Raw genomic sequence first — 11,720 nt, 5'->3', positions numbered from 1 at the left:
CAAAAAACGCCCCAAAACAAACCAAACTGTAGATTGACCAATGAAAACGACTGTTTCAGAAATCTTTGGATTATCACGTGCGACTCCTTTATTTGCAAGCACGAGTTTCAAAGATAAAATGGACGGCGTCAACTCGACCTTTATTGCCCAACAAAATGAAGTTTTTGCGGATTTCCAATGACACTACTACCACAAAAGCGTGATGGTGAGTTACAGATTTTACTGTGATAATGTTGGTTTTGATTCGTAGGATATTCACATGATTATTTTGAGTTGAATTAGGGCCTAGCCGCCAACCTTGTTGAGCTGAAAATGAAATGGCTCGTCTTCTTTTTTTCACACACCGGTCTCGCCGTGCTCGCCACCACAGACCAGACCGATGGGGGAAACAAATGTCATTACTCAAAATAATTATTAGAGTAAAACTTTACTTGGCAACGAGTAATGGGAAGAGGTTGATAGTATAAAACATTGCGAGAAACAGCTCTCTCTGAAGAAATGTAGTTTGTAGTTTTCGATTAAGAAGTATTTTTCCACAGATTTGATTTCGAGACCTCAATTAGATTTTGAGGTCTCGAAATCAAGCATTTGAAAGCACACAACTTCGCATGACAAGGGTGTTTTTTCTTTCATTATTATCTCGCAACTTCGACGGTCAATTGAGTCAAATCTTCATATGTTTGTTTTTATGCAAATGCTATTTTATGGAAATGCTGAGATACACCAAGTGAGTGAGAAGACTGTTCTTACCCTTTGCATGCTACCATACCCACTATTCCCTGCCCGCTGGAATCGTTTTGCACAATCATTAAAAATACACACATCTGTACTCGAAAGCATTTTTCTGTGTGAAGGAATTTTGTTACTGCAAAATGCAAAATAAGATAAATGTAGAGTATAACTATAATACGGACCACCAGTTAGAGTTCAAATAGAATTGAATTAGAGTACATAATTTGTTAAGTACATACTTTTAAAGCATGGCGAAAAATGTCCCCAACATCAGGGATAGTTCCACCCTGTTTCCCTTCTTGCATAGGAAAGCTGCCATCACTATTGTCAGATTCGGCCCCCATCTTCCATAGATACATGTCCGTTATCTGGCCCAATGTCAATAGACAAAACCCCACTGAAGTATTATCATCTCTATCGTCTCCCAAAACATCCATGATCCTTAGACTCTTATTTTCCAACGCTAGAATCTTCAAAAATCTTCCAGAATGCTGCCTGCGGCGTCCATTGTTACTCCATTTTGTTTTACCGTGAAAACAGTCACCAAAGATTTTTTCATTAAAAACTGTCGCGTATTCGTTCGTAACATGTCCTCTGTGTATCGACGAAGTGTATAAAAAAGTACCCGGATGGATGTCAGGGATCAAAAGAAAGCTCGATTGTGTGCGAACAAATAGCACGTTATGTTGGGCGCAAATAAACGTGTAGTTTCCCATTGACTTGTGTATGGTTGTGTAGTTTCCCATTGACTGGTGTATGGTTGTGTAGTTTCCCATTGACTTGTGTATGGTTGTGTAGTTTCCAATTGACTTGTGTATGGTTGTGTAGTTTCCCATTGACTTGTGTATGGTTGTGTAGTTTCCCATTGACTTGTGTATGGTTGTGTAGTTTCCCATTGACTTGTGTATGGTTGTGTAGGTTCCCATTGACTTGTGTATGGTTGTGCAGTTCCCATTGAGTTGTGTACGGTTGTGTAGTTTCCCATTGAGTTGTGTGTGGTTGTGTAGTTTCCCATTGACTTGTGTATGGTTGTGTAGTTTCCCGTTGACTTGTGTACGGTTTTGTAGTTCCCATTGAGTTGTGTACGGTTGTGTAGTTTCCCATTGACTTGTGTATGGTTGTGTAGTGGGGGGGGGAATTCCTAGTTACAATTAAAACGAATAAAAACATTTAAAAAAACAGCTGACTTTTTTTACAGTCAGATATAGCCTTGCTCAAGGCAGTCGAATTATTCACTCCGAAAAAAGACCGCCGCTGTATAAAAACCCACCCGTATTCACTGTGCATAAAACCCACCCGTATTCACTGTGCGTAATATCGCACGACACGATGCCCCCGTACACTATTCGCATGCGGAGGCCGTCAGGCCGACAGCCTTGTAGGATCTGTGTTGAAGCCACTGACCTCATTACTATAATAAGCAAAGAGTTCCCACGGTCAGCTCATTACCATAATGCCCGCGAAAGATGAGACATGTCTACATCATCACACACCACCACCACGGACGCTCAGCGAGCATGATAGGCGTGTGTGATTGGACGTCAAAATGAATAATTCATTTGCCTCACATCCTGTGTTGTCTGATAGGTCTGACGAACGATATACATATTCATGAGCTGCATACTAACATATCCTAGAGCCCCCCCAATTTCGTCCACTATTGGAATTTTTTCAATACAACACATTAAAACGGGAAGATACAGACCCGACAAGGCTGTCGGCCTGACGGCCTCCGCATGCGGTTAGTGGTGTACGAGTGCGATGACTTGTGTGAAAAGTATTCGTGCGATGTAACAGTGTGTATACGGGTGGGTCATTCGGTGTGATCGCACACACCATGCACAGGGTATACGGCGGGTGGGTTTACAGCTGCGTCTTTTCGGAGCGAATAATGCGACTGCCTTGAGCAAGGCTAAGTCAGATATTGACTTTCATCCAATCAGGAAGAGGCATTACTGTTATGTGACCACAAAATGGCCACCCACTACTTTTTCCATGTGTATTGTAAGTTTTAAAGTCAATTAAATATCTGCAAACATCGTACTTTTGAACAGGGATTCCGACAAAATATTAACAGTTTTCAAATAAAGACATATTCAAGAAACCATGGATCAAGTAAGATGGCGTGAAAACATCAATATAATTGTTAAAAATAGTACCATTCTCGGTCGATTTTTTTCCTGTTGTGACATCAACTTATCGTTGCGATTATTATTATTATTATTATTATTATTATTATTATTATTATTATTATTATTTTTTACACATAAAAAAAAAGTATAAATGCAACCATAAATTGCTTTTAAACTTCACATTTCAACTCAAAATTAATCACTAAACATCAATTTCAAGGTGGCAAGACTTATTTTTTGCTCCTTCAATGCATAAAAACACGACTGTTGACTACTTGACTGCCGTTTTGTACAAAATATTTCAGTCCCACTGAAAGTACAATGACCCAAGATTCACGTACTTTCTGAGCAATTCGATTAGTTTTTTATAATCATTGAGATGTGCCCTACGTCATCATAACTTGTGTACTTTTCTAAAAGTAACTTATACGTCATTAAAAGGGTGATTGTTTGGGCACCTTTTTGTCGCGCAAGCCCGAATATGTGCACGGACGTAAAAAACGAAAAGGAGGCTATATGTACACTTTTGTCACATACCTATTATATGGCAAGACCTATCATCATGCCATGTGTTTTGTGCAAAAATGTGTCTACTGAGCCTGCACAGTGGACGCAGGAAACTTTTTCAATTTGTATATTATATACGTTTTACAATTCTTTACAAACTATTTGACGTGGTGGATCTATGCTCAGTCATATCCAAGAATGCCAAAGAGTAGACATGTACTGTTTTGCAAAATTTCTGAAATTTGGTGTACACTGCCATTATTATGTATGGTGTTTGGCAGTGTATTTTTGCAGACATCGTCTTTTTAAAAGTACCCTGTATCAAGCTGGAATGGCACTGATGAACGTGCGCAGTGTTTATTACCGGTAGACTTTGGGGAGTTTTAGTTTAAAACTACTAGATAGTGAGGAAGTGTTTTGAGAATAACCTCATGGCACCCTGTTTAGAAGCTACATGTAACAGACCTTTTCACCAAACATTTATAATTTGTTTGTATTTAGGTTGTACTACAGATGTCAGATAAAGTCTTCTCCCCAAAGTACAATGTAGATGCTTGATGATGCACATGAAGTCCTGCGCCAAGATTCAAAGATGTCTTCTCAGTCAAAAGGTAAATTTATTAAGAGAAACCATTTGTTTTAGATGCCTGAAGATGGATGTTGTACAGTCTGATCACATTAAGCTTTAAGAAAAATGTTTACATTTTTTAGAACATGTTCCCAAAGTTAAAAATAATTAAAAAGGTAGGGGTGGAAAATGTTTGTGAGACATGGTACAGAAATCTGCAGTGACTAGTGATTTGCTGGTCACACGAAGTTGTGTGCTTTCAGATGCTTGATTTCAAGACTTCAAAATCTAGTTCTGAGGTCGAAATCAAGGAAAATGGTGGCAAGGGGACACCAGCTTTTTGCTTTTGTTTGCTCTTTTGGGAGATTTGTTTGTGCTTCTTCTTGAAATCCTTGTATTTTCAGTCTACATAACAATTCTGCTTTTCAGCCCTAGGCAGTGGTATGTCCACAATTCTAGTAAGTCATAACTAAGATATCCAGCTTTGCTGACCACTTAGCATTCTCCTCTTAAAAAAGAGTTGGTCATTACATTGCATGGTCAGTCGCATTACTGGTTAGTCAGATTACACTTTTTGATGACTCGTTAAAATATACCAGCTAGCGTGTTGATTTCTTTACTCATTTCAGACTTTGTAATAAGGGTAGCTTCAACAAGAACACTCAAATATTGCTTTAATGGGAAACACTAATTAAAATTAATTCTGGATATTAAAAAGTTGTACCTGCTACTAATTACACATATCAAAGCTTTGCTGGAAGAATCTTTATGGGGAAAATATTTAACTTTGAATAACACACCTCAATGCTCACTTTTAAGGGTCCGTTCATAGCTTGTGCAAAAATGAGCAGGTTTTGTACAAAATGGTACAGAATGTGTAAAACAAAAGTTAATATCTGTTTTCTTTCATATGTAAGCTATAACTTGTAAGTGGAAAGAAATTTGAGACATAAATTTTATTTGTTGATGTTATGTCCAAGTTTACTTGGAATTGCCCAAGTCAACTGGGGAGACTTGGACCGCTCCATTTCATGAATTAGAGGGAGACCAAAGACTCTAGATGTCCACTGGCAAGCTTATAGAGAATGGAGACAGGTTTATATTTCATAACTCTATGGTTTCATGAAATTATTTTCTACAAGTCATACATGTAACTAGTGTCCCATTCCAGCAACCTTGCGCTATTTACCAGTTGATCATTCATTGTTTATAAGTGCACATTCTTACCTATACTCGAGTGGAACGGTCCCCCGATGGGTCATGTTGCAGGCATGTATCACATGACCAATTGAACAACCATTTGGTTTTATTTTGCAAATTGGAAGGAAACTTTGCAGAAAAAATTATCACAGAGTTTTGGACCAATCACACTTAGTTTTACATTGATGAAAGAGGGACTCTTCATCTTCACAAAACCGTTAACCCTAAAGTCAGTGAAAGTCTGATGACCTTTCGTTTTCAAGCCACATCAAGATAAAGATCTTGGGGTCACAAAAAGCTGTGTCAGACAGGCTGATTTTTATGCTCCTCCATAGACAATTGTGGCGGAGTGGAATACTTTGACAGAAAAATGATCTCTGGTGTAATTGATAAGATTTACAAAAAATACATTTACCAAAAAACAATGTTTCGTTCAGAAGTTAGAGTCTTTAATACAATTAAAGTGCCTCAATTTGGACATATGTTTTATGTGTTGAAACCTTCTGTGCAGCACCACGGGAGCTGATGCGCGCTAGTTTTGTTATGTGTTATTGTTTTAGAAGTCTATTAGAGTACACATAATGGCCAGCCCTTTTACTCGACACTTTTGTCCTACTTCTAAAGACCAAATATCATGTATTTAGCCTTCAGTGTGTAAATAACATGTTAAGTCCAGGTAGTTGGCTGTGCAAAATTTCTGGATGAAATCAGTCCTCGATTTAATGATAGAAACTGTTAACAAAATGTTAAATTTCTTTCTCATTACTTTTTGTCATCCTCTACAGATCAAGTAATTCAGACGTAGAGTGTCATCAGATCTTTGTTCAGTGGCTGACCATCAAACAGTTAGCGGAGATGTAAGCTTGATCTGTGAAGGATGAAGCATTTGGACCACTTTACCAACTTTAAAGGGTAAAACACCAAAGTTAATATTCTTTATCCCTCATGCAAATGTAAACATCTATTTTATCGTTGTTGTACCTGCTGCCAAACATAGGATTCGAACTACATTACATCTTGATACAGAGCAATCTTGGTCGTCTAGTTGGTAAGATTCTGCTCTAGAATTGCAAGGGTCGTGGGTTCGAATCCCACCCGAGTAATATATGCCTGTGATATGTTTTCACAGGACTCAGGGAAAGTACCAAGTATACAGTGCTAACACACATCTGTGTATGGGTAAAAAACAAAATTAACAAATTTAAGGAGAAGAAACACCTTCATGTTCATTAGAAGTTTCACACAAACAGTATTTTCTATCTTTTAAAAATGTGTTTGGTGTGCACTTTGATTTTGTTTCAATCACAAATTATATAGCATTTTATGTTGAAAACCCAAAGTTCATAAAAATGCTTTCAAGTTTGAGATTTGCATTGATGGTCTGCTGATATTTAAGACAACTTGTTTAACCTTTTTTCTTCATTTATTCTTTTATTTACAGGGTTCCTCATTCGATGTTGGCAACAACCTACCGTGGCTAGTCAATCAACTTTGAAGGTAGGATACATTTTTTCTGTATCAAAAAGGCTTAATAGCACTGGACACTTATTAGTTGGCACTGTTAGCATAAAAGCTTACTTCTATCAATGGAGAGCTGTTGATAGTATACAAATATTGACTGCTTCGAGTGCTATGGTTAAAACTATGACTCCCGAGGTGATCTCCGGAGCGTTCTATTTTCCCGAGGCGAAGCCTCGGGAAAATAGAACACAACGGGGATCACCGAGGGAGTCATAGTTTTTAACCATTGCACGAGTAAAAGCAGTCAATATTTGTTTTATAACACCCCAAACATTTCTAATGACTGTACTGTTCTTATTACGTTACAGACCTGAATGCTACAATCCACGGACGACGCGAATACAGATTGCAAACACTTTTACTTACTGTGTTGCATTTAGTGTCGTGCAATCCGAAGTGGTTACAGACTATTAATTTATCATCCCAGTACACGCAACGGACGTCTGGGTATTGCACGCCATGTGCTAGTCTGTTGGACTAGCGCATGGCAAACCGACGCTCTATCACACGGCCGTCGTCTGGCAAAACTAAGACATGTCATGTGACGCGCTCTAAACCAATGAGCAGGCAGAATACTTGCAAGGGGTGTTATAATATAAAATATTTAATTGTGAGAAAAACAGCTCCCTCGGAAGTAACGTCGTTTTTGAAAAAGAAGTAATTTTCAACTAAAATATTCGATCTTGATTTTCAAGGTCTCGAAATCAAGCATCTGAAAGCACACAACTTTGTGTGACAAGGGTGTTTTTTCTTCAATAATTACCTTGCATTTTGACAAGTTCAAATTTTCACAGGTTTGTTATTTTGTGCATATGTTGAGATACACCAAGTGGGAAGACTGGTCTTTGACAATTAACAAAGGTGCCGAGTGTCTTTAATCTTATAAACAATTCCAGGAATGTGTCAGGCATGCAGATCTTTAGTTGATCAGCTGATTTCCTTCTTTTTGGTTGCTCAGATGTGCCATTGAAAATTGAAAAACCAAAACTCATTATCTCCCAGCTTAAATGCATTTTCTTGCCTTTATGTACCTCGTTGAGTTGCTTACAAAAACTCTGAAGGGATAACTTTAAATATGAAACTGACTTTGGGTAGACATTCTACCTCAGACCAGTAGCCAGACCATGACCAGAAATATGTGTGAGCATTAGTTGTTGGTTAAAGGGACACACTGCTTTGGATCGGGGCGAGTTGGTCTCTGAAAAGCCTTTGAAAGTGTTTGTTATGAAATGCATGGGCTTTGTGCTCGCAAGCTTTGCTGCTTTGCGCCAATAGTTTTTTTCTTCAACATTCTTTCACATCCCTGAAATTTAGCAGCTCGTTACCTGTTGAAAGTTTCACATGCACCTTCTGGAAAGTCTTTATTGAAAACTATTGGATTAGACTCATGTGCTTTTCATAATTCAATGATGTACAATACTTTTGCGAAAATATGTTCAGATGTTTGTTGTATTGACCTATTTAAAGGTTTTCTTAACAGTTTAATAATATTTCTTTTTCGTTTCTTTCATCCTCTACAGATCAACCAAGCGAGACTGAAAATGGCAGATCTCCATTCAAGTTCAGGATCATCACCAGTGGAGATGCAGTGTTGGTCAACAGTAATTTATAGTGTTTGTAGCTTTGAATTTGTAACTACTTTATCTGGGATGGATCTGAAGGTTTAATATAATATCACCAAGATAATGAAGGCTTTTCTTAAAAGAGCATCATTGTCTGCAAGATTGAAATGTGCACATCCTGAGTGGTGAATCATTCATACTTTCCTTGTGTGGTGATCTACCTATATTTACCCATGGTGAATCATCCATACTTTCCTTCTGTGGTGATTACCTATATTTACCCATGGTGAATCTTCCATACTTTCCTTGTGTGGTGATCTACCTATATTTACCCATGGTGAATCATCCATACTTTCCTTGTGTGGTGATCTACCTATATTTACCCATGGTGAATCATCTATACTTTCCTTGTGTGGTGATCTACCTATATTTACCCATGGTGAATCATTCATACGTTCCTTTGTGTGGTGATTTACCTATATTTACCCATGGTGAATCATTCAAACTTTCCTAGTGTGGTGATCTACCTATATTTACCCTTGGTGAATCATTCATACTTTCCTTGTGTGGTGATCTACCTATATTTACCCATTGTGAATCATTCATACGTTCCTTTGTGTGGTGATCTACCTATATTTACCCATGGTGAATCATTCATACTTTCCTAGTGTGGTGATCTACCTATATTTACCCATGGTGAATCATTCATACTTTCCTTGTGTGGTGATCTACCTATATTTACCCATGGTGACTCATTCATACTTTCCTTGTGTGGTGAATCATTCAAATCAAAATTCCAAATTGATATGTCAAAGGCCTAGTTTTATGTAGTTATGTTTCACTCACTATTCATTAAGGCCATTCAATTTAGGTGTGCTGATGTCATGGAGTTGACAAACTTGGTTGCCATATAGTGGAGCCGGCATGGGAATTTTCCCCCCCTTTTTTCCCCTTATGGGTTTTAGGGGGGTTTTCGCCCATCTCATACATCAGCAATTAGCAGCCATGCAACCTTTCAGCTGGTCAGCTGATTTTATGGTTTTGGTTTTCTCAGCCATTGAAAATTAAAAAACACAGTCAAAATTTTGCTGTGCTTGTTTCTGGAAACTGTTTCTGGAAACTTCAAATCTTTTGCGAAAATTCAAAGTTGCATGTCTGAAGTAGGTGACACTTTAGTGTCAAAGAAAGAAAAAACAGTACAAAACCTTGCTGTGCCTGTTTCTGGAAATAAAATTTTATTTTTTATTTTTTTTTAATTCAAAATACATGGTCGTAGAAGACACTTTAGTGTCTAAATAGGTTCATTAGGTGTCAAAGAAAATTTGACCCTACATTTAAGGTGTGTATTTAATTAAAACTGTTGTAGATGAGTAAACATTTCATTACTGAATTACCCATACTTACCCTGGTGTTGCGTATTCTCTACACTTTCACATGTGTTTTGAATTACCCATACTTCACCTGGTGTTGCGTATTCTCTACACTTTCAACTGTGTTTTGAATCACCAATACTTCCCCTGGTGTTGCGTATTTTCTACACTTTTACCTGTGTTTTGATTACCCATACTTTCACAGGTGTTGTCTATTCTCTACACTTTCGCATGTGTTTTGAATTACCCATACTTCCCCTTATCTCGGGTATTCTCTACACTTTCACATGTGTTTTGAATTACCCATACTTGCCTAGGTGTTGCGTATTCTCTTCACTTTCACATGTGTTTTGAATTACCCATACTTCCTCTGGTGTTGCGTATTCTCTACACTTTCACATGTGTTTTGAATTACCCATCCCTTACTGGTTTTGCGTATTCTTTACACTTTTACATGTGTTTTGAATTACGGTAGCCAGACTTCCCCTTGTGTTGCGTATTCTCTACACTTTCACATGTGTTTTGAATTACCCATCCCTTACTGGTTTTGCGTATTCTCTACACTTTCACATGTGTTTTGAATTACCGCACCCATATTTCCCCTGGTATTGCGTATTCTCTATACTTTCACATGCATTTTGAATTACCCATACTTCCCCCGGTGTGGTGTATTTACTCCCCTTCACCTATGTTGTGATTTTTGCATACTTCCCTAATGTGGTGATCTACTCATACTATTTTGTGTGTGCTGATCTACCCATTATGAAATAGTTACCCCTTTCAAGTCTATAAAGAGCATAAATTGGGTGTATAAGTTAATGACTTTATATATGATACATTGTAGGCATTTAATTTAGTTAGTTTTATACATCAGTCTATGTCCCAGGGTCGTGCCAATAATCTTGTCTGGTGATCTATGTATACCCGTTCTTTACTCTGTGATTAATGTCCCTTCCCCTTGAGTGGTGAATTGCTTACACTTTTCCTTGTGTGGTGATCAGCCTATTCTTTTAAGTGGTAAATGACACTTCTCCTTGTGTTGTGAGCTACTCACGCTTAGTCCCTTGTGTGGTGAAATATACATACAACCCTTTGTATGGAGAAATAACCACTTTGACTTCAGCTTAGATTTATCCACACTTCTCCCTGTGTGGTGAATTACTCAAAATTCCCCTTTTGTCCCAAGATCCATCCCTTACCTGCACTAAAGATATATGATTCAGATTTCATTTAATTCATAAATGAAAAACTAACAAAAATTCCTCACAAAAGCAAAGGAAAATCTTCCCTTGCAGATAATCAGGGCACTCTGATTGTCTTCTTGGGAAACAGTTTAACCAGTCAGAGAGCACTCTGATTGAAACTGTTCGGAGAAATGTCAAACAAATTTGTCTTCTGATTTTGTGGATGAATATAATTTATACCTTCCCTTGCGGATAATCAGGGCACTCTGATTGTCTTCTTGGTAAACAGTTTTACCAGTCAGAGAGCACTCTGATTAAAACAAGTTTTTGCAGAAATTGTTGATTCTAAGAATTGGAAGAGGAAACCCAACCGCCCTGTCTGAATCATATGTCTTTGTGTAATCATTTTAAAGTAAATTGGTTTAAAAGTAATTAGTTTAAATGTAAGAGTTGTTCCTACCAAAGAATGAGACCATGAAAAAGAATTGTTTTAATTAGAATAATGATTTTTTTCGCAAGCAAAGTCATTATTTCAGAAATTGGGCGAACATAAAAACAACAATTATGGAAATCTCAGTATCTTGCAGAGATATGGACTTTTCTATCCAAAAAAAAGACTGATAAAACTCATTTGTTTTTTTGTTTTGGTAAATCTCAGTGTTTTCAAAAAGTGTTGATTTTTTCTCTTATGGGTATAGTTATTAATATTTGTCAGTAATTGAGCAAATTATGGAAATTTCAGTATCTTGCAGAGATATGGAATTTCTATCAAATAAAATGATAAAATTCCCTTACTTGTACTTTTTCATTTGGGGTTTTAGCTCTGAAAGATATTGAAAATATTTTTCAGAGCTCAAGGTAAAACCACAGAGACATCTTATTGGCTCATTGTGTAGGAGCAGCTCATTCTGATGAGGGTTTTCATGTATGTTAGGGCCTCATCC

General features: G+C 37.4%; 1 long non-coding RNA gene across 1 annotated transcript; it reads left to right on the top strand.

Annotated features, from left to right (window-relative positions):
* The first annotated feature begins 126 nt into the window (after nucleotides 1–126).
* On the top strand, nucleotides 127–8,702 carry LOC139944598 (uncharacterized). Its single transcript, XR_011786984.1, has 5 exons — nucleotides 127–205; nucleotides 3,873–3,982; nucleotides 5,925–6,051; nucleotides 6,581–6,636; nucleotides 8,181–8,702. It is a non-coding gene; the product is annotated as an uncharacterized lncRNA (long non-coding RNA).
* Nucleotides 8,703–11,720: the final 3,018 nt, after the last annotated feature.

The sequence above is a fragment of the Asterias amurensis genome, chromosome 11, assembly GCF_032118995.1.
Source record: "Asterias amurensis chromosome 11, ASM3211899v1".
Lineage (NCBI taxonomy): Eukaryota > Metazoa > Echinodermata > Asteroidea > Forcipulatida > Asteriidae > Asterias > Asterias amurensis.
The sequence above is the reverse complement of the archived record's forward strand: the minus strand, read 5'-3'. Positions and strand labels throughout refer to the sequence as shown.